This window comes from Lynx rufus, unplaced genomic scaffold, assembly GCF_022079265.1.
Source record: "Lynx rufus isolate CCGP_SWC_20201006 ecotype Redwood Valley unplaced genomic scaffold, mLynRuf1.p SCAF_1, whole genome shotgun sequence".
NCBI classification, from domain to species: domain Eukaryota; kingdom Metazoa; phylum Chordata; class Mammalia; order Carnivora; family Felidae; genus Lynx; species Lynx rufus.
In genome coordinates, this window is record NW_025814823.1 from 25,530,809 (window position 1) to 25,552,447 (window position 21,639).

General features: G+C 45.8%; 1 long non-coding RNA gene across 2 annotated transcripts; it reads left to right on the forward strand.

Moving 5' to 3' along the window:
• The first annotated feature begins 9,220 nt into the window (after positions 1-9,220).
• LOC124511389 (uncharacterized) lies at positions 9,221-11,822 on the forward strand. 2 transcript variants are annotated; one of them, XR_006961882.1, is made up of 4 exons: positions 9,221-9,311; positions 9,495-9,598; positions 9,816-9,887; positions 11,091-11,822. It is a non-coding gene; the product is annotated as an uncharacterized LOC124511389 (long non-coding RNA). The 2 variants fall into 2 exon arrangements; XR_006961881.1 differs by having other exon boundaries at positions 9,495-9,887.
• Positions 11,823-21,639: the final 9,817 nt, after the last annotated feature.

Genomic DNA, 21,639 nt, shown 5'->3' on the forward strand with positions numbered 1-21,639 from the left:
TTTGGGGTGATGGGAGGGCTCGTGGGGTCCAGAGTCGACGGCCAAGAAAGAAGTCTTGATATCTTTGGTGCAAAAAGGTGATTTTTTACTAAAGCAAGGGGCCAGGATCTACAGGCAAAGAGCTGCACTCTTAAGCGTGGAGGGTGACCATTTTATGCAGTCAATGGGGGGGGCGGAGATAAAGTCTAGAGGGAGTTTCCACAGAGACTTTCACATGCTAAAGACTTAGTGGAGGCCTAGCTATTGTCAAGCTCAGGTTGTTCCCCCCCCCCCCCCCCCAACAAAGCATTAACTTCGAGACAGTAGGGAGTTCCTGGACTTGAGGCTATGATGGGATTGCCTTTTTCTGGTAAACTGGTGGAGACTGTCATCAGTTTAACCATTGTTGTTGTTGTTGTTGTTGTCGTTGTTTTGTCCTTTCCTGTTTTGGGGTAGCTGGGAGTGTCCAAGGAATATCATACACATCCCACCTGGGGGACGGGGGTGCTGTTAGCCTGCATCTTGGCCCATGTTCCCTCATCACTAGGAGTCTGAAACCAATAGTGCTGTCATTAAATTGCCACTTTATTATTTTTTCTTAATGTTTGTTTATTTTGAGAGAGAGAGAGAGAGAGCATGCGAGCAGGGGAGAAGCAGAGAGAGAGAATCCCGTTGCCCTGTCAGTGCAGGGCCTGACGCAGGGCTCGAACTCCTGAACCATGAGATCATTACCTGAGCCAAAATCAAGAGTCAGGCGCTTAACTGACTGAGCCACCCAGGTGCCCCTAAATTGCCACTTTAAATCCTGCTTACTGTGGCTGGTCACACTCCTTCCTTATTTCCATGCCTTGGGCAAACCACAAGTTTCTTAACAGCCAACTTTTTTTTTTTTTTTAACGTTTATTTATTTTTGAGACATAAAGAGACAGAGCATGAACGGGGGGAGGGTCAGAGAGAGAGGGGGAGACACAGAATCTGAAACAGGCTCCAGGTTCTGAGCTGTCAGCACAGAGCACAACGCGGGGCTCGAACTCACGAACCGCGAGATCATGACCTGAGCCGAAGTCGGACGCTTAACCGACTGAGCCACCCAGGCGCCCCCCAACTTTTAATTAGTATACACATATGCTCTCTCTTTCCCAAAAATCTAACCTCAACTACCGAAGAAAGATCTTGCCTTGCATTGTCCTGACTCTAGTGCGGCTCTGCCCAAACTATCTGTGGTAAAAGGATGATTTTCTTTACATTTCAATCCGTTGTGGACTGGTAACTTTTGGAAAACACAATAAATACGAGTTACTGGAAAAGTGAACCAGGAAATCTAAAGGAAAAACACTTCTGTGTGGGGCTTTAGATACTCTTCACTTCTGGGGCACTGGGTGGCTCGGTCGGTTAAGCGTCCGACTTCGGCTCAGGTCATGATCTCGCACTCCGTGAGTTCGAGCCCCGTGTCGGGCTCTGTGCTGACCGCTTAGAGCCTGGAGCCTGCTTCAGGTTCTGTGTCTCCCTCTCTCTCTGCCCCTCCCCTGTTCACGCTCTGTCTCTGTCTCAAAAATAAATAAACGTAAAAAAAAATAGATACTCTTCACTTCTGACACGCACTTTTGGTCACCAAATGTGTGCAGGTTTTCCCAGTCACCAAGCCACTCCATGACACCAGCTGGGTGTCCCACAATCTAATACAAATCTGACTCGGTCTACCTGGAGAGAGCATCAGATCCCACGTTAAGGAATCGGTCCTACACGATTGCCCCCACCCCCCCCCCCTTCAGATGCCAATCCTAAATCCAGGTCACCTTTGCTCCTAGAAATTGGGAGATTCCCACGCCTCCTCAGGTTGGAATAATTTGCTAGAGTGGTTCACAGACCTCAAGACATTTTACTTACTAGACTGCCAGTTTACCATAAAAGGATAGGACTCAGGGGGACAGCCAGATGGAAGAGACGCACAGGCAAGGCATGGGGGAGGGGGTGCAGGGCTTCCACACCCTCTCCAAGCTTGTCACCCTCCCAGCGTGTAGATATGTTCCCAACCCAGAAGCTCTCAGAACCGGGAGGCTTCGTTACATAAGCATCATTGACTAAATCATTGGCCGTTGGTAACTGAAGTCAGTCTCCAACCCTCCCCTCTCCCCTCCCAGGAGGTATGGGGCTGAAAGTTCCAACCCTTTCATCACTCAGCGGGTTCCCCTGGCAACCAGCCCAAGTACACAGTAGGACTTTCCAAAAGTCACTCCGTTAACATGAATCAGATGTCACTGAAAGGGACTCGTTAGATACAAAAAAAACACACACTTCACTTCTATCTTTGGGAGCTATTTCGAGATCCCGGGAACAAAAGAGGCCCTTATAGCTCTTATCGCTTAGGGCTTAGGAAATTACAAAGGCTTAAAGTGCTAAGTGCTGGGAACCCAGGAGAAGACAGAAATATCTGTTGCTTATTATGAACCACAATATCATGGAAAGAAAATACAAAAGTATAGATACTACAGCTCTAAACTCTTGTTTATTAGATATTGAGGTTATATTTTTAATTTTTTTTTCATTTATTTATTTTTGAGAGAGAGAGCACAAGTGGGGAAGGTCAGAGAGAGAAGGAGACCAAATCCGAAGCAGGCTCCAGGCTCTGAGCTGTCAGCACAAAGCCTGACGCGAGGCTTGAACTCACAAACTGAGATCATGACCCGAGCCGAAGTCGGACGCCTAACCGACTGAGCCACCCAGGCTCCCCTTTAGGTTATATTTTCATACCCAACAAACAAAATTATTCTGTTAAATTGCCTTAAAAAGTCCTGTTAAATGAACTAAACCAAGAGGCCAGTAGACTGAGGTGGCCCTAATACCTTAGCAGCCTGTGAGAGCAGACCAAAGTGCCTAAGGCTAAGAAACCAAAAGCTAAGGACAACCAATCAGAAACAACCCCTAGGCTTTCCCAAAGCCTGCAACCCCGGAAGCTGCAGCCAATCAAATAATTTCCCTGCTTTGTTTCCGCCTTTCCATAGGCAAGTCTTTCCCTGAGCTCTTGTTGCTGGAATCCCCCCAAACATTTCTGGTCTGGCGGTGCCCGAGTCAAATCATTTCTTGCTCATAAACTCTGATTTTTTTTTTTTTTTAATATGCCTCGATTTATCTTTCATCTCAACCTCTGCTCCAGGCTGTGGACCACATGTTGAGTAACTGTGCTGGCCTGAATAGTGCCCGGTGTGGAGTCCTGACCATTGCCATCCAAGCACACCAACCCTTGTTTTCACACACTACACACGTCAGCCTGTCTTTCAAAAACCTCCACAATGTGTCCCGCGCGTACTTTTAAAACACCACACTTTGTTGCTGTATCATGTATACACAAGCCACGGTATCCATTTCAAGTGTACGTACGATTTGATGAATTTTGATGGATGTGTCTACCCTCGAAACCACCACTGATGAGGGAGCATAAGGCAAGCTGAGGACAAAGTACAAGCGCGCACACTCTGCCCCCCACCCCCCCACCCAACCAGGTGGGAATGTGATATTCTGCAGGCACTCCCGGCTGCGCCAGAACAAAGGACAGAAAACAAATGGTTAAACTCATATCATCTCCATCAGTTTACAAATATCTTAGTAATATTTCAAGAAAAGGGCAATCTTATAAATAGCCTAAAGTCCAGGAACTCCCTACTGTCTTAATGTTAATGTTTTGCTAGAGGGAAAAACAAGCTTAGCTTGCTAATAGCTGGGCCTCCAGTAACCTATATATATAACCAGCCACTTTTCACAACCCCAGTGCAGCTCGTTCTGCCCACGGGTCCTGTCCCTGTGCTGTGATAAAATCACCTTTTTGCCCCAAAGACGTCTCCAAGAATTCATTCTTGGTCATCAGCTCCGCACTCCCTCACTACCCCAAAACCTCATCACCACCACAATCCTGCTACAAAGCATCTCTGTTACCCCAAAGATATGCCTCGCGCCCCTTTGTAGTCCATTTGGCCACAGTTCAAGGGCCAAAGTCACACTGCTTCTGTAAGTAGAGGTTAGTTTTGCCTAAGGAATGAAGTTTCCTTTCATTCGTTTTAATGACTCTGAGATTCATCCATGCTGTGGATGTATCAGCAATTTTTTCCTTTATAGTGGCGTTCCAGTTGGAGCCTGCTGATGTTTCTAGTTTTTGGTTACTGTGAATCAGGCCACTACGAGCATCCATGTGTTGGCCTGCGAGTGGGCCTATGTTTCACTTCTCTTGGGTGAATACCTAGGAGTGGAATGGCCAGGCTGTACGTACGATAGGTGAACGTTGAACTCCACACCTCTTTTTCTCACAATTTCTATTTCCTACCTTCCCTCCTACCCACCCTTGAGCCATACTGAACTACTTTCTTTTTCTCAGACGGGTCAAGATCTCCTTTCTCGTCACCATTCTTCAGGTTACTCCTTTGGCCTGCAACATCCCTTTCCATATCATTCCATCTACCTTAGTTGGGTTCAAGCACCAACTCCACAAAGTTCTCTTTCTTCCTCTCAGTTAGAGGTGACTGCTCCCCTCTGGGAAAGCCCGCAGAACTATACCTTTCTCAGAGCTTGCCTCCTGCACTAGATTCTAAGTATCCCTGATAGTGGGGTCCAGTCTGGAAGCTTCCCACCCCCCACAGGGCCAGGTTCAGTTCTTTACATAGGGTAGGCATTCGGTAAACCTCTGCTGAATTAAGGAACATAATTAGTGAAGCATGGAAAGGGCCAGTATATATGGTATTTGAGAAAAGGGAATAAGTAAATTACTTGGAGAGAAGAAAGCTAATGGAGGTTACAATAGCTCCTTTGTGACATTATTTGAGGTATATATGTGTGTGTGTGTATATATATACGTGTGTGTGTATATATATATATATGTGTATATATATGTGTATATATATGTTTATATGTATATATATGTATATGTATGTGTGTGTATATATATATGTGTGTATATACGTGTATATATTTTTTTAAACATTTATTCATTTTTTGAGAGACAGAGACAATGCGAGGGAGTGGCAGAGAGAGAGGGAGACACAGAACATGAAGCAGGCTCCAGGCTCTGAGCTGTCAGCCCAAAGCCCAACTCGGAACCCACGGACTGTGAGATCATGACCCAAGCTGAAGATGGAAACTTAACTGACTGAGCCACCCAGGCACCCCACGACAACCTCATTTGAAAAAAGACTAAATAAATACTTATCTACCTTACATGATGTGAGGATTTATTCAAAGGGTGACGAAATATTCCGGTTCTCCCTCCCCCAATTGACCTGCTTGCATATCTGAAATTGCATCATTAAAGATCCATTCCTATCTAGGATCGAGTAGCAACAATTGGTAATATCACAAAAAAAGAGACAAGCAGGCATAAAGTGCCTCCTGATGAAAGAACACAATACCACCTATGAAACGGTCTTGTGAAAAAGAGCAAATCTGAATCTGGTTGACGTGCAACTCGACCAAAGTACTGCATCTTCAGGAACAGAATGTATTAAACTCCATTACAGAGATGCCATCACCAAAATCCTGAGGGGGGGGTGGGCGGGAAGGGTGGATTCTAAAGAACAAATAACTGGGTTTTTTCTTTTAAACAAATAAAGTAAGGGGCGCCTGGGTGGCTCAGTCGGTTAAGCGTCCAACTTCAGCTCAGGTCATGATCGCACAGTCCGTGAGTTCGAGCCCCGTGTCATGCTCTGTGCTGACAACTCAGAGCCTGGAGCCTGCTTCGGATTCTGTATCTCCCTCTCTCTCTGCCCCTCCCCTGTTCATGCTCTGTCTCTCTCTGTCTCAAAAATACATAAAAACATTAAAAATTTAAATAAATTGAAAGAAAAAAGAAAGAGGCAAGCTATAGATTAAGAAACTAAAAAGATAGAGTAGGCAATTGTAATTTATGGACCTTATTTGGATCCTGATTGAAAAATAAATTGTAAAAAAAAAAGAATTATGACATTGATGATATTATGCCTTTTTTTTTTTTTAAGAGTCTTAATCTTTTAGAGAACATTATAGAGAAAGGGAGAAGTGGACAGTGATAGAGATGATTGGCAATGAGTTGATAATTAAGCAGCTGGATGGTGGGTACATGAAGGTTTGATATATTATTGAAATTTCCATAATCAAGAATTAAAAACATAAAAATGCTCCCTTTGGGTCAACTTTTGGGGGGCTCAAAAGGCTTTTTTTAAAAAGGTAAGTCATTCCCAGTAGGTTAACACGTTAACAAATGATAAATTATTCACATCTTAGCCCTTGACGTTTCTTTTTTTTTATTTTTTTTTTTTCAACGTTTATTTATTTTTGGGATAGAGAGAGACAGAGCATGAACGGGGGAGGGGCAGAGAGAGAGGGAGACACAGAATCGGAAACAGGCTCCAGGCTCTGAGCCATCAGCCCAGAGCCTGACGCGGGGCTCGAACTCACGGACCGCGAGATCGTGACCTGGCTGAAGTCGGACGCTTAACCGACTGCGCCACCCAGGCGCCCCAGCCCTTGACGTTTCTAATAGCTGACGTGAAATGTTCACCCTCCTCAGCCCTGCCTTTTACCACCTCAGCCCCCCCCCTTCTCTAGCTCCCCCCTCATTGACGCCCAGTCAGCCCCCCGCACCCTCCACCTTCCTGCACCTATCTCCTGTTCGTGCCATTCTGTCTGCCGGAATGCTCCCTCTTCCATCCCCTACTGGCTGACCCCGCCAATCTTGAAAGATTCAGACCAGTGTCGCTTTCTCCCAGCGCCCCGTCATTCTCCTCCATCAGAACATATCACCGCACCCTTGATGCGCACCTAGGAGCTTTGATCAAACTGCTGTCTCCATACACTCAGCACGTCGTGTTACATTGTAATGGAGAATTCCACCTTCTTCTCCAGTTTAAATCACAATAGATATTTTGGGTGGATTAGCTCTTTTGGTTAATCTATCTAATCTCAGCAGGGTGAGACCACCTTCGTTGAGAGGCAAGGTTAAGGCCTGTCCTTGAGCCGGAGTTAAGCAGGTGGTACTCAGGTTTAACGGTGTGGATCCCTGCAAACTCAAACAGCTACAGGTGCTGACAGGTTGTGTGTCTGAGGGAGGCAGGCTGAGGAGAGACTAGCAAAACGGAGAGCCCGTGCCCTTGCTGAAAGGTGTTTAACCACCTAGCTCAGTGGGCTGTGGGCCCCGGGGCACGAGGGCCCAATATTGTCAGGCCTTCTGATTTTTCTTTTTTTTTTTTTTTAACGTTTATTTATTTTTGAGACAAAAAAAGACAGAGCATGAACGGGGGAGGGTCAGAGAGAGAGGGAGACACAGAATCTGAAACAGGCTCCAGGCTCTCAGCAGTCAGCACAGAGCCCGACGCGGGGCTCGAACTCACGGACCGCGAGATCATGACCTGAGCCGAAGTCGGCCGCTTAACCGACTGAGCCACCCAGGTGCCCCAGGCCTTCGGATTTTTCAAGAAAATCTAGGCATCTCCTCTTGCATAGGCTCCTTCCAGGGCCCAGATGTTGTATAAAACTTGCAAAAATAAGATACTGTGTCTGTAATCAGTTAAGGCTGCTGTCTCCTTCTACTTGGCTTTCCTTTATGTCATTCTCCCTCTAAAAGTGGGTGGCACTGGAGTGGATGTAGACATTTCTGGAATCCAAGTGTAGTAGAGGGAAGTTGACTTGGGGGTGTGTTTAGTGGGATGTATTTAATCATGGTTGGCGGCCATTTACATGTATAATTCAGTTACTACCATGCTGGCCTAGGAATAACTTCCAGAAATTCTACCACCCACTGGACAATTCACCTAGAACTGTGATGTGTTACTTAAAGATGAAAAGACAGAGGTGAGAGGTGGTATGATATATACTTTTTTTTTTTTAAGTTTAATCATTTATTTTAAGAGAGAAAAAGTACCAGTGTGGGGAGGGACGGAGAGAAAGGGAGACATAGAATCCGAAGCAGGCTCTAGGTGGAGCCCAACACGGGGCTCGAACTCACGAGCCGCCATGAGGTCATGAACGGAGCCAAAGAGTTGGACGCTCAACCGACTGAGCCACCCAGGTGCCCCAAGAGGTGGTACGATATAAACCCTGAGTGACCAACATTGGAAACATGTAGGTGGGGAAAAAGTAACATGGCATACAATGAATGGAGCCAGAAACAAGTCTATGGAAAAGTCATACACTTCTTAGATGAATAAAACTCTCTATAAAATTATGTTATATTTTATACAAATAGAGGCATAAGAGTCCAGCACTGTCAGATCTTTTGATTTTTTTCAAGAGTAATCAGAGGCCCATATGTTTTGGAGATATCTGCGGAATGAAATGGTGGCCAATAAAAAAATATATTTTTTGCAATATATATGGAAAATATTGAAATTGAGAGGCAACTCATTAAAATGTTGTTACTTTTTAAGTATCAGCTTCTTAAAATTAGAAATTTGAAATTTTTTTTTTCATTCTAACCCATGGGTTTTTAGCCTTTTTCCCTATGGCCCTCTGTGGCAGTCTGAAGCAGCCTATTAACCTCTTCTCAAAATAATGTTTTGTTGTTGTTGTTGTTGTTTTAATTTTTTTTTTAATTTTTATTTTTAAGTAGGCTCCATGCCCAACCTGGGGCTTGAACTCATTACCCTGAGATCAAGAGTTGCATGCCCTACGAACTGAGCCAGCCAGGCACCACAGAGTAATGTTTTTAAATGTATAAAATAAAGTATATATGATTACAAAGGACACCACTGAAATACAGTTTTCACAATATTAAATGAACCCATTTATAATATCGTCATATTTGCTTCTGCGTGCATTAAATACGAAGATTCACTGGCAGACCTAATAACTACTGAAATATTAAAGTCATGATGGACGGGGCACCTGGGTGGCTCGGTCCGTTAAGCATCTGACTCTTGATTTCGGCTCAGATCATGATCATGGTTCATGGGATCTAGCCCCACATCGGTCTCTGCACTGACAGCCTGCTTGGGATTCTCTCTCTCCCTCTCTCTCTCTCTCTCTCTCTCTGCCCCTCCCCCCTCCTCTATCAAAATAAATAAGTAAACTTAAAAAAATAATGATGAGCATAAAGGATATTCCGAACTATCTGTACAACTGCATTGTCATATGTGACAAAATCAAAGTATTATTATTAGTATAAAGTATGGTTTTTGGTATTTGATAAAGTCAAAGTACTGTATTAGTGACAAGGTCAAAGGTAATGTTCTTACTACTGTAGTGTGTTGCTTGCATTTATAATTGAAAAATATACTAATTTTCAGTTACAGGTTAAAGAAAATAAAGATGTACTTTTTTCTACCCAAGTGCATACCTCCATAGGAGGGTGTGAAAAGGTGTCCATGGACCCCAAGGTAAGAAGGCCTTACAACAGCCACTCTCATACCCAACTCTGGAGTCATAATTTTATGTTTATTTCCTTAAGTGGGGCCTCCTCAGTTATATCTGTTATAGGGGCCCTCAGTTATAGGGGGCCCTATAACACCTGGATCTTCAAAATAAACCTGCGCAATGACCACTTCTCATCATCTTCACAGGGAACACAGGGCCAAGCCACCGTCATTTTTCATCTGCCACTGTCCACAGGCTGGCTAACTGCTCTGCCCTGGACCCGGTCTATTCTCCCTTCACCCGCAGGCGGGTGAGCTTTAACAACCTCAGTCCCTTCTGTAAGGCCTCCAACACACCCTCCCACAGCTTCCCGGGTCCCTGGAGGAGGCCCACCGTGAGGTGGTCCCCTGCCCTGTGATTTCATCTCCAGCAACCCCCCTCACTCAAATATCCCCCCCACCACACACTCCTGGCTTTCTTCTTCCTGGGGATGTCCACGTGGCTTACATTTCTTCTCATTTCTTAAGGTCTCTGCTCTCCTTTCAGAAAGGAAGACCTTTCCTAACCAACCACCTAACAGAGCAACCCTTCTGGATACGGTATTACCTCCTGATACATTATATATTTCCCGGCTACTGTTTATCCCTCTCCCTGCACCCATTAGAATGGAAGTTCCACGAAAACAGGGACATGTCAGGGCCATGTGTTTTTTGCTTTTTGTTTTTCTTTTCTTTCTTTCTTTTTTCTTTTTTTTTTTTTAGTTTTAGTGTCTAGAATACTTTACACCGGGCGCTTTGTAGATATTTGCTGAATAATTGACAAAACAAGAACTCAGCGCAGAAAAGAATATGAGCTTAAAGTCTAACAAGCGTGTTGACACTGAGCAAAATTCTGCGTGGAAAGAAGAAATGCCAGGAAAAGGCCTAAAATTCACGTTTCTGGAAAGCAGATTGTACCCCCTGCCCCCACCCCCCACCACCCCATCTCTCACTTTTTAAACAGAGTCAAAGGCCTCAAGGGCCATTTGCCTGCCCACCGCTGCTTGCCCCTCGTAGGGCCACATGTCAAGATATTTGTCCGGAAAATCGCCATTATTATGGTGACATTTAAAGGTGTTTACCTGTCTGCTTTTGGTGTAGCGCCAAATCTTCTGGGGACATTCAATGGACACACAGACTTTTTGGAGGGGCTTGTGATGTGGACCCCTGCGGACCATCCTAGGGAAAAATCAAAGACCCACCGTTCAGAACCACACCCACAGCCCTAGAGAGGAGGACAGATTTCTGTCTGCCGGAGACGGCTGGGCGCCCCCTCGGAAGTGCGGCAGCCACAGACCCACGACCCGCCGGCCCTCCCCCGCCTCCGTCCGCTCCCGGGCGTCCGAGAGTCCCCGGCGCGCGGCCGCCCTCCCCGCCCCGGGCACCCCGCCCGCGCCACCCCTGCCGACAGCGGCGAGGACAGGGGGGCCGGCTCCGGGAGCAGGGGCCGGGGTGGGGGTGGGGTGGGACCGAGCACTCCCCGGGAGAGGACACGGCTCGGCGCCAGCCTCGCCTCGCCCCGAGACGCCGGGAGCGCGAGGCCGCCGGGGCCCGCAGCCCGCCCGGTGCGCTTGCTGTTCGCCAGAGGGCAACTGGTGCCTGGGGGCCGGGGGGAGGGGGGCAGGGGGCGCCTCCATCTTCCCAGCCTCTCCCGACCTGCCTTTGCCTAGCAGGATGCCCTCGAACTTGCCCAAATCGAACAATAAGCCCCAGCAACTCCTCGGCGTGACCCCTCTCCGCCTCCCCCTCAATCCTGTTTTCCAGGGACTAAGACGAGAAGCAGCCGTTCCGGATTCGCCGGTTGCAGCCACAGGACAGACCGAGCGGCTGCTCGCTCCCTTCAGGGAGCGCGAAAGTGAAGCCTAATTGACAACTGGTTTGCAGCACAAACAGCTGAAGGGTCTTGCCTGGGGCCTCTCTCGGTGCGTCCACCGAAGGAAACGTCGCCTGGAGGGGGCGCCTGCTGCGCGGCTGGGACCGTCCTGGGAGCGGCCCAAGGAAAGAGAAAGCAAGGTCGGGAGAAAACACTCATGAAGATGTACCTTTTAGGTGTAGTGAAGTTCCCTTCAGAACCAGGACGAAGCAGACATTTACAGAGCCTCAGGGAGAAGAGCCCAGACTCGGCTCTTTGCTTAGCAACATAAAGTGTTCATAAAACCATTAAGTGAAAACGCACAATAAAAGACAGGTGATACCAAAGTACAGGGATACTGCTGCGTCCCATTATTGAAATGCTTGATGGCTAAATGGAGAGAGAGAGAGAGAGAGAGAGAAGAGAGGAGAGAGGAGAGAGTATTGCTTCTAGATATGTCTTTGCAGGAAGATACCAAACATTCTCTTGGGAATGAATGGAAATGATGCTGTTGGTACATTAAGTTCAGTCTAATTCTGTTATTAATTTGTGGTGTGGGCATTCTAAAACGGCCAAAGTGGTTAGCCTTGATCTTTTATGAATTTATTCTTTCCAAAGATATTAAGTACTATAAAGCTCTTCATGCACACATCTATCAGCTTTTTGTATCGTTTTGTGACTATTTTTCCTCTATTCCTGCCCTTTCCTAACTCAAAGAAAGGCAAAGGCAGGGAAAACGATGACATTGTGGGGAGGGTAAACAAACTGATAATATTGAAATCTTGCCCCAGGGTCTTTTGGAACCAGGAAAAATTAAAATATAAGAGCAGCTGAGTTCATCATTGCTATTCTAGCTCTCCAGAAAAATTTAACAAACTTTGCAAGCATTTCTCCAAGACTTGCCAGGAGAATTGGACTGGATGGTGGAATTGCTATGATGTTATTAAAATTGGTACAACCAATAGCCATAAACCATTAGTTGCACCACTAAGGTATAGATACGTGTAGGAAAGAATGAAAAATATATGCAACACGGTAAAAAAAAAGTATGTAGGTATATTCTTTTTGAAAATCAAAATGCCCAGCTGTTGCATCCGTAGTATATGTATAGAAAAGGGACTTCACTAAATTAAACTCCTATATGTACTTAAAGGGACCAGTAATGTTTGCGTGGTGTAATTTCTTAGCAGGCCACCAGATGGCGCGCAGGTTTGGTTCCTACAAAACAAGTTGTAGTTCAAAAGGCTCCGTGAGACTCAGCCCGTGACTGTTCCACTGTTTCAACGCTTGGCGGTCTCCTTCCTGGAAGGTGGCACGGACATGCAGGGCTGGTAACCCTAGGCCCACTGATGTGAACTCGAAGACGTCCGGGCTAATGCCCGCTGCTGGCTTAGACAGTCTTGGATCTTGTTTTCTGTTGTGGTTTGCTGCTGAGGAGGAGGAAGTTCCTTCTCCCCTCTCTCCCAGCTTTTCCACCTGCAAGGGCTCTTCCGGTGCTGCTGATCGACAGCACTACCTGGAAAAGTGTAATTACAGCCTAATGAATAGGTAGGTATGAATGGGAGGGGGCGTCCACCCACAAATGAGTGAAATCAGTTCTACATAATCAAAAGAACTTTGTCATGTGTTCTAAAATTTAACGTTCGGAATAAACTGGAATTCCTTTTATTTTCAAATACATATCTGAATACCTATCCTTTTATATTCAAATACACATCTGAATCTTTTTAGCCTTGTTTACTGTGACTCACTGTATTATTTATTGCTGTTACAAATAACACCCAAATTTAGTGGGTTTTTTTTTAATGTTTATTTATTTTGAGAGAGAGAGTGTGTGTGTATGTGGAGGGAGAGAGGGAGCGAGAGCGAGAGCGAGAGCGAGAGCGAGAGCGAGAGCGAGAGAGAGAGAGAGAGAGAGAGAGAGAACTCCAAGCAGGCTCCCCCACTGTCAGCAGAGAGCCGGATATGGTCTCAAATTCACTAACCATGAAATCATGACCTGAGCCGAAATCTAGAGTACTGTGAGCTCACGACCTGAGCCGAAATCGAGAGTGGGAGGCGTAACCGACTGAGTCACCCAAGCACCCCCCCCCCCCCGCCCAGTTTTTGTGTTTTAAAACAATAATAAACACTGCTTATCTTGCAGCTTCTATAGGTCAGGAGTTCAGGCGTGATTTAGCTTGGGACCTTTCTCGTGAAGCTGTCCGAATGTTAAGCCGCGTCTGTAATCATCTGAATCCGGCCGGGCTGGGGGGGGGGGGGGGGCACTTCCGAGAAGCTCATTCACATGTGCGCAGGTAGGAGGCCTCAATTTCTCACCCCGTGGACCTCATCCTAGGGCTGTTTTGAGTGGCCCGGTGATAGGAAGCTGGTATTCCCCAGAGGGAGAGAGCCAATAGCAGCAAGGTAGAAGGCACAGCATCTTTCATGACCTCGCTTCGGAAGTCACACACCATCATTCCCTCAACACCAGCCATATTCAGCGTGGGAGGGAGCAGACTACCCAGGGGTGTGAGTATAAGGAAGTAGGGGGTCCTCCAAGACCCTCTTGGATGCTGTCTACAACTGGCCTTGTTTTCCGAATGCAGATCTAAGTGTCTTTCAAATGGACATTTTACCTTGTTTACTGTTATTCTTCCTGTTTGGAAAATGTGTACTTGAGCCACTTTTTAAACGTATACCGGAAGTTTACTTCCCTATGAGTACAAAGGCCTCCCTCCTCCCGCCGATCAGAAAACAATTTCTAAAGAGGTGTGTGTTGGGGAATGTGTGTGTGTCCTGTAATAATACAGTGCACATATGATATCTCACAACTATAAAAACCGATGTGTTAGGGAGAAGTTGTCTGGTAGGGAATGCTCTGGTTTCAACATTCAGACTTTCTAGCAAATGACAAATTAATAAAATTCAATAAAGGTTATTCAGGGAGTTACTGGGTCACTTTGCTTCATAATAATCCCAAGAATTTTTTTGTATGGCCTGACACTAGCCGTCTGTGAATGGTACCCGGGATGATTCTTATATTCTCTTTTCACAAATAAGGGCTCTAAGGCAGAGCAGCTTTAGGCAACTTCAGGATTGGAGACTGGCTGAGTATTTATAGTTCCAACCCACAATGACCTTGGATGCCATTAAAAAGTTAATAGGAGACTGACTCTCGCTCAGAAAACAGCCTCCACTTCTGTCACAGCAGAGACAGTGCCCAGGCATCAAAGAGCTATGCCATTGATCCCCACACAGGATGGATGCTGCGACAGTTCCAACAGTGTCCCTTGGCTTCAGAAACATACCTGTGTGCAATGCCCTTCGCAATGACCTTTAGGGGGAAAGGACCTGAAAGGGTAACCCAGGCCAAGAGATTTTCTTTGTGCCGAGAAAGTCAAGCTTAACGAACATCTGGGGAATCTGGTTGTTTCTTCTTTTTCTTCTTTCTTCTCAACACTAGGTCTCCACATCTTCTATACAGGGGCGCCTGGCTGGCTTAGTCAGCGAAGCATGAGACTCTTCATCTTGGGGTTGTGAGTTTGAGCTCTATGTTGGCAGTAGAGGTTCCCTAATAAAAATAATTAGGGGTGCCTGGGTGGCTCAGTCGATTAAGTGTCCACCTTGGGCTCAGTCATGATCTCCCCATTAATTTGAGACCCACATCATTTGAGACCTGCTTCAGATCCTCTGTCTCCCTCACTGCCCCTCCCCCACTCATGCTCTTTCTTTCAAAAATAAACATAAAAAATAAAAAAAAATTAATGTTTGTTTTTGAGAGAGAGAGCGAGCATGAATGGGGGAGGAGCAGAGAGAGAGAGAGGGAAACACAGAATCCGAAGCAGGCTCCAGGCTCTGAGCCATCAGCACAGAACCTGACCCGGGGCTTGAACCCACAAACCACGAGATCATGACCTGAGCTGAAGTTGGAAGCTTAATTAACTGAGCCACCCAGGCACCCCCCCCCAAATTTTTTTTTAAGTTAAAAAAAAAAGACTAGTAACAAAGATATTCTGTGGGGGATGGAAGTAAGCCAAGTTCCACCCAAACCATCCACCTTGGTACCCATTCTAGGACAGTTTATCTTAGTTATTAGGAACATATGGCTTTTGGAGGTAGAGAGACTTGAATATAAATTCTGTCACTTCTCATTGGCTATGTGACCCTGGGCGCTGTATTTAATCTCTCTAAGGCTCAATTTGGAATTGAGGATATGAATATGAATATAATTATATGGAACATAAAGATAATTATATTATCTGTGGAATATGAAGAAAATTATATTTATCTTCCTGGGCAGTTGTGATGTGATAGATCTATCTATCTATCTATCTCTCTAAAATCCAACATGATATTACATAGGATTTTTCTCAAAAAAATGAATAAACTCTGGGAAAAATTAGGGCAGTGAGAATATGTGATGTCCCAAATTTAGGTCCTCCACATGCTGGCATTTCAGGATCCCCAGAATCATGGCCAGGTTCCCACCTGCTCACCACAAAGCAAAGTCTGTTAGTTCACACGTCCTGCCCACACATAAAGCTCCTAATCAAACAGCCAAGTCCCTTATTTAAAAAATGTGAACAAATAAGCAAGAATCATAAAGAAAGCCTGCAGCACAAAAGAGAAAGAGATAATTCACAACAAACAGAAAACAGAAATAATTCAGGAGACAGAAAAGAACAACAACAAACAATACCCTCTAATTAACATCCTCAGAGAAATTCACAAAGGCAGAACAGCTATAAAGGATGACATGAAATTAACAAAAAATAAACAGAGCTCTTGGAGATGGAACAATTTTAATTAAAAACCTTATAAATTGAAGGATTGGAAAATAAAAATGGGGACATTTTGCAGAACAAATTTTCTTATACAACAAAATAAAAAATTGCAAAGATTAGACACTTAAAGAATCAGTCTAGGAACCGAGCTCTGATTGACAGTAGCTCAAAAGAGAGAGAACGGAGAAAATGGAGGAGAGGAAATTATGAAAGAAATATAACAAATAATTTCCCTGAGATGAAGGGATGTCTTCAAACTAAATGCTATATTGAGTGTTGAGCCCAGTAAATGTTAAAAGTCCCATACTAGGACACCTCAGGTATTTCACTATTACATACCAGAAAAGACAATGTGTCTTAGCATGGGTCACATTTAGTAAGACGCCAGAACGCTGAAGATAAAGAAAACTAAAACACCCCAATAAAGAAAAATATTAGTATCAGTCCCAGGAACTATACGCTAAGTACCAGGAATTCTTCAAAGCACTACTCTATTAAATCATTGAATCGTTAACAACAGCCCTATGAGTAGATGCTATCATCATTCCTGCTTCACAGACAAGGAAACTGAAGTCACAGAGTCAGCAAACAGTGAAAGAGCCAAGGTGGAAACTCGCCAGTCTACTGGCAGGGCCCACTCCCTTAACCACTACACACACACCCTCGCAACACTTCACCCCCACGAGGGAGGTGCAGCCTTCTCCAGCCATACGGGATGCTAAACAGAATGGCTCAATGCCTCAGTATTTCTGAAGAAAATGATTTTAGCCTGGAATTCTATACCCAGCCAAATTATCAATGAGGGAGGAGGGAGAATAAAGACATTTTCAGGCAGTTCAGACGGAGAACGCTTGCTTCCTATATACCTTTTTTTAGCAAGCTATTTTGAGGATGTAATCCTCAAAAATGAGGGAGAAAACAACAACAACAACAACAACAACAACAACAACAACAACAACAACAAAAGAGTAGTAAGAGGACTCCCCAGAATGACAGAGACGTGTGATCCAGTTTAAAGAAAGACGACTGAAGCTTCTGGAGAGGAAAGAGGAACTCTACGGAGTTGCTAGTATTAAATTTGAATGTACACACAGCCAGCAAATATATGTACGCCTAGATAAATGTATAAATAAATGTATGGCTAAAGATACAGAGGGGAAGAAAAAAGGTACGTTTAAACTCCAGGAGGGGTGCCTGGCTGGCGTAGTCAGTAAAGCATGTGACTCTTGATCTTGGGGTTGTAAGTTCAAGGCCCATGTTGGGTGTAGAGATTACTTAAAAATAAAAAATAAAATAAATCATTAAAAAAAAAAAAAAAAAACAACTCCGGGAAAACAAAAAGCTCTAGAAGAAGGTCATGGTCTAGATGAAAAGAGACTGGAAGCAGGAGGCAGACATGGCTCAGGTACTGTGTGGCTTTTCCTCCTAAGTCCTCTGTGCTGGTTGATCTGTTAGTCACAGACACGGCGCTTTGATGACAATATTTATATCTATCTCTAGGTATAATCTTTTTAAGGAGTTAAGCGTCCATAGCTGAGTGGGTTGAAATAAGGAGAAGCTGATTCCTTCATGCAGGAGTTGATTCTACAGCAAGATTCTGAATCAAAACAAAAACATGAATAGGCAGCTAGGAACACGAATGCTTTGAGTACATTTAAACTCTGCGAAGAAAATTTACAAAGCAGGAATCCGACCTTGATTCAGTAGAAAGAAACCTGTTCAGTCAAGGTAGAGAAAGTTCACCGTGTGTCTATTTGAAACAAAGGTGGGTACACAGGGGTTGGAGGGGCTGGTGTTCCCTAGTAGTTATGGAAACGTGGCTTTCCCGGCAGATTTGCACACTGTTTGCACATCAGATCCTGAAGCATGAGGGAAATCAGGGTGGAAGTCAGGCCTGGACACAGCACGACTGCTGCTGCTTGATGCTCATAAAGAAGACGCCAGCCCCTCCCTCAAGGCCAGTGGCCCCTGACCCGGTGTGGTTGCTCAGAGCACAGAGATCTATGGGCTAGGATGCTCCGGGCAGCACTGTTTCCAAAGCCAAAGAAAACAAAACCCAGGCCTGGCAACACCCTAAATGTATGTTATTAGTGGGCCATTTTTTTTTTTTTTTTTACGTTTATTTATTTTTGGGACAGAGAGAGACAGAGCATGAACGGGGGAGGGGCAGAGAGAGAGGGAGACACAGAATCGGAAACAGGCTCCAGGCTCCGAGCCATCAGCCCAGAGCCCGACGCGGGGCTCGAACTCACGGACAGCGAGATCGTGACCTGGCTCAAGTCGGACGCTTAACCGACTGAGCCACCCAGGCGCCCCAAAGGGCCATTTAAATAAAAATTATGGTACATCCATATCATAAGTCCTACAAAGCTGTTCAAAGGAGAAGGCTGGGCTGTATTAACTAATACGGAAAGATGTCCATCATGTATTATGCAACAGAGGCAATTTGCAGAAGAGTATACATACTACGGGCCTATTAAACATACGGATCTATACGTGCTGCAAAATGTACCTATGTAATTTTTAAAAACCCTAGTTAGTAAAGTAAAATGCATGAGGCCTCTTACTTTTGTCATCGGCTTCTCTGGGGAGTGAAGACGGAAGTCGAGAAAGCAACAAGGCAAGGTTAAAAAGCCAGGGAGGGCTGGGGGGGGGGGTGGACCAGAAAGAACCAGCGGACTGGCCGTGAAGCACAGTGGTTAGTGAGGATGCGCAGCTGAGAAAGGATCCCCAGGACCAATGTGTCTGGTGGGACCCAACCCTACTTGTCCACCTTCCACTGGGAGCTTGTTCAAATCCAGAGGCGCTGTGACCAGCACCGGCAGCTCAGTGGCACTACCAGAGAGACCTTCCAAGGCGGTGGGTGGAGGGGCGTGAGCGGGGTGCTGGGCTGGCCGTGGATGACAGTCAGAGCTCTCACGCATTGAGCGTCTAATCACAGTTAACAGCGACCTCTTAGTTGATACTAATGTCTGTCATCCATTAAGCCCTACTGTGTGTTACAAGTATTAGCTCATTTTATCCTGGGACAAAGCTAAAAGATAGATGCAGACGTAATTATTAGGCAGGCAGGCTTAGAGAGGGCAGGTAACTAGCCTCAGGTCACACAGCCATAGTAAGAAGCAAAGCTCAGAATCAGAGATCAAATGCTAATTTCTACGAAGAGGCTTAACTACTTACTTACCCCACGAATGACCTCCCCCCACTCCCCCCCCCCACTATTCTATACTTTCCCAATTTTCTATAAGGGACACACATTCTTCATTGTCAGGGGTGGGAATCGAATTTAACAAATCATATCCCAGTCAAGGGAGGTTCTGGGTGGGAAGTTTCTCCGTGCAGGTGAGCACAGGAACTAAGGTGATGCTAGGGGAGGAGCCAGGATCTGCAGGAAGGTGGGGGTGCAGGGAGGGACACTAAGGCAGGGGAAAAGTAGAAGTTGGAGACTGGAAAGAGACACAGGGGCCAAGGAGGGAGGAGAGGGAGAGAGGAAGGGCCTTTGTCCCAGCCCTGGGTCCAGCACGATGCTGGATCATAGCCGGTGGCTGCTGATGCCTCGCTGGGCACCTTTGCCCTGGGCTCTCTGTCCACTAGCGCTGGCTGGATTCCTTCAGTTCGGGGACGGATGGGCAGAGCTGGGGAAAACTCATCTCCCTCTGGACGGCCTCAGTTTCCTCAACACAGGGAAGAATTAACCTTCGACAAGAGCTGCTGGGCACGCGGACAACAGCTCAACGGGGTTTAAAAATTGTAACCTTCCCAAGACTCTCAAGACTCCTCACCCAGGAAACAGAGCAGGCTCCCGTTCCTCAAGCTGAATTCAGGAAGACAAAAGTCTGCTCCTCCCAGAAACCATCTGGAGTGTGCCAGGGCTGAAGGTGGTAGTGGTGCCCATCACTCCTGTGCAGAGTTCTGGCAGGTCGGCACGCAGGAGCAGCGATCCTAGGGCGCAGCTTCAGAAGGGAGGTAGGGGGATGTTTCCACTCCATTTCCGCCCTGCCCAGGCTTCCTTCAGCTCTACACACCATCATCATCATCATCATCATCATCATCCACCTAACTGAGGATATCTGACGGTTTGGATTTGCTGCCAAACTCTTCCAATCTTAACTCCTCTGGCTCATCTCCCTCAGTTCCAAGAACCATCACCTCCATGCCCCCAACTCCCATCTCCACACCTCCAGTCTCTAGTTCCACATCTTCAATTTCAGTGTCCCGACTGCAGTTCACACTCCTCAAGTCCAAATGGGAATTGTCAATGCTCTTTGCTGCATCAGTCTATAGCAAATAAATACAAAGCCATTGTCATCAGTCCATCTTGGATCTTCTCCTTCACTCCCCAAATCCGTTGCTAACTCTGGTTCTTTCTTTCTTCAGAACATGTCCAGAACTTCTTGTCTGTTTCCATCCTAGTTCTCAACTTTGTTGTTTATCAGTTTATTCACTTAACAAATAGTTATTAAATGTCTCTCGTGTGCCAAGCACTATGCTGGACAAAGAGTCAAACACCAATCGCAAATTTCAATTTGGCGGGAGGAGTGCGAGACCGTGGCCTTCACGCACGGCAGCATGGGGTGTCCCTCGCCAGCCCCCCTCCACACCCCCTGCCTCTGGCACCCGCTGCTGACCAGCCAGGCCAGGCAGTCTGAGCTTCAGGAGCGGTTCCGACCACACAAATTCTTCCCAAGGGTCTAGGAGTCTTAGTAGTGCCTCTCCTGCATAATTTTTACATTTCCTATAAATTGTTACTCTAGCACATTTCTTTTTTAATTTTTTTTTTTTTAAAGTTTATGTTGAGAGAGAGAGCACGCACGGGCAGGGGGAGGGCAGAGAGAGAGGGGGAGAGAGAGAATTCCAAGCAGGCTCCGTACTGTCAGTGTAGAGCCCGAGGCGGGGCTTGAGCCCATGAACCATGAGGTCATGTCCTGAGCTGAAATCTAGAACCAGACAACTGACGGAGCCACCCAGGCGCCCCACGTTAGTAGCACACTTCTTAAAAAAGGAAACTTAAAATACCAGCAAGAAAAACGCTCACAGTTCCCTTCAATCATATTAGTGGAGTGACACCAATGAGGACAGAGCTCCTAAAGCCTGGACATTTGAGAGACAATGAAAAGGACACGATATTCACTAGTTCTGCAGGTTTTGTAAGCTCAGTACTTGTACTGAGTGAGTCTCAGAATGTGATCTTCTGCAGAGCATGAGCCTAGTTCCTGATGGATGAGCTCTCATAAAGCAGAACGCTGGAGTGAGTACTCAAAGAGATGGACCTATAAACCACATCATTACACCACTGCACTTTTCTCCCTTGTCTTAGGGTCCATGGGACTGATTCATTCAATTTTTTGCTTCAGCCAGTTCTGTCATTTATAACTCAAAGGGCCCAGGGTAATAAAATAACATTTGCATATCATTTTACAGGGGATAAAGTTTACCTTCACGATAAACAAAGCAAGGCAGGCACTTTGGTCATACCCTCCAGAAAATGCAGAGAAACAGAGGCTATTCCCAAACAGCTGTTTGAACCTACGTTCCTGCCAAAAAACCTATGCTCCTTCCAATCAAACTCCCTGCCTCTGCACGGGACGTTTTAAGTGATCTCAGACTGTCTGAGAATGGGCGTGGTTCACATTGTTTATACATGATAAATGGAAGGAACGCGATTAGGAGTTGTTTGCAATACTTGTTAATTTCA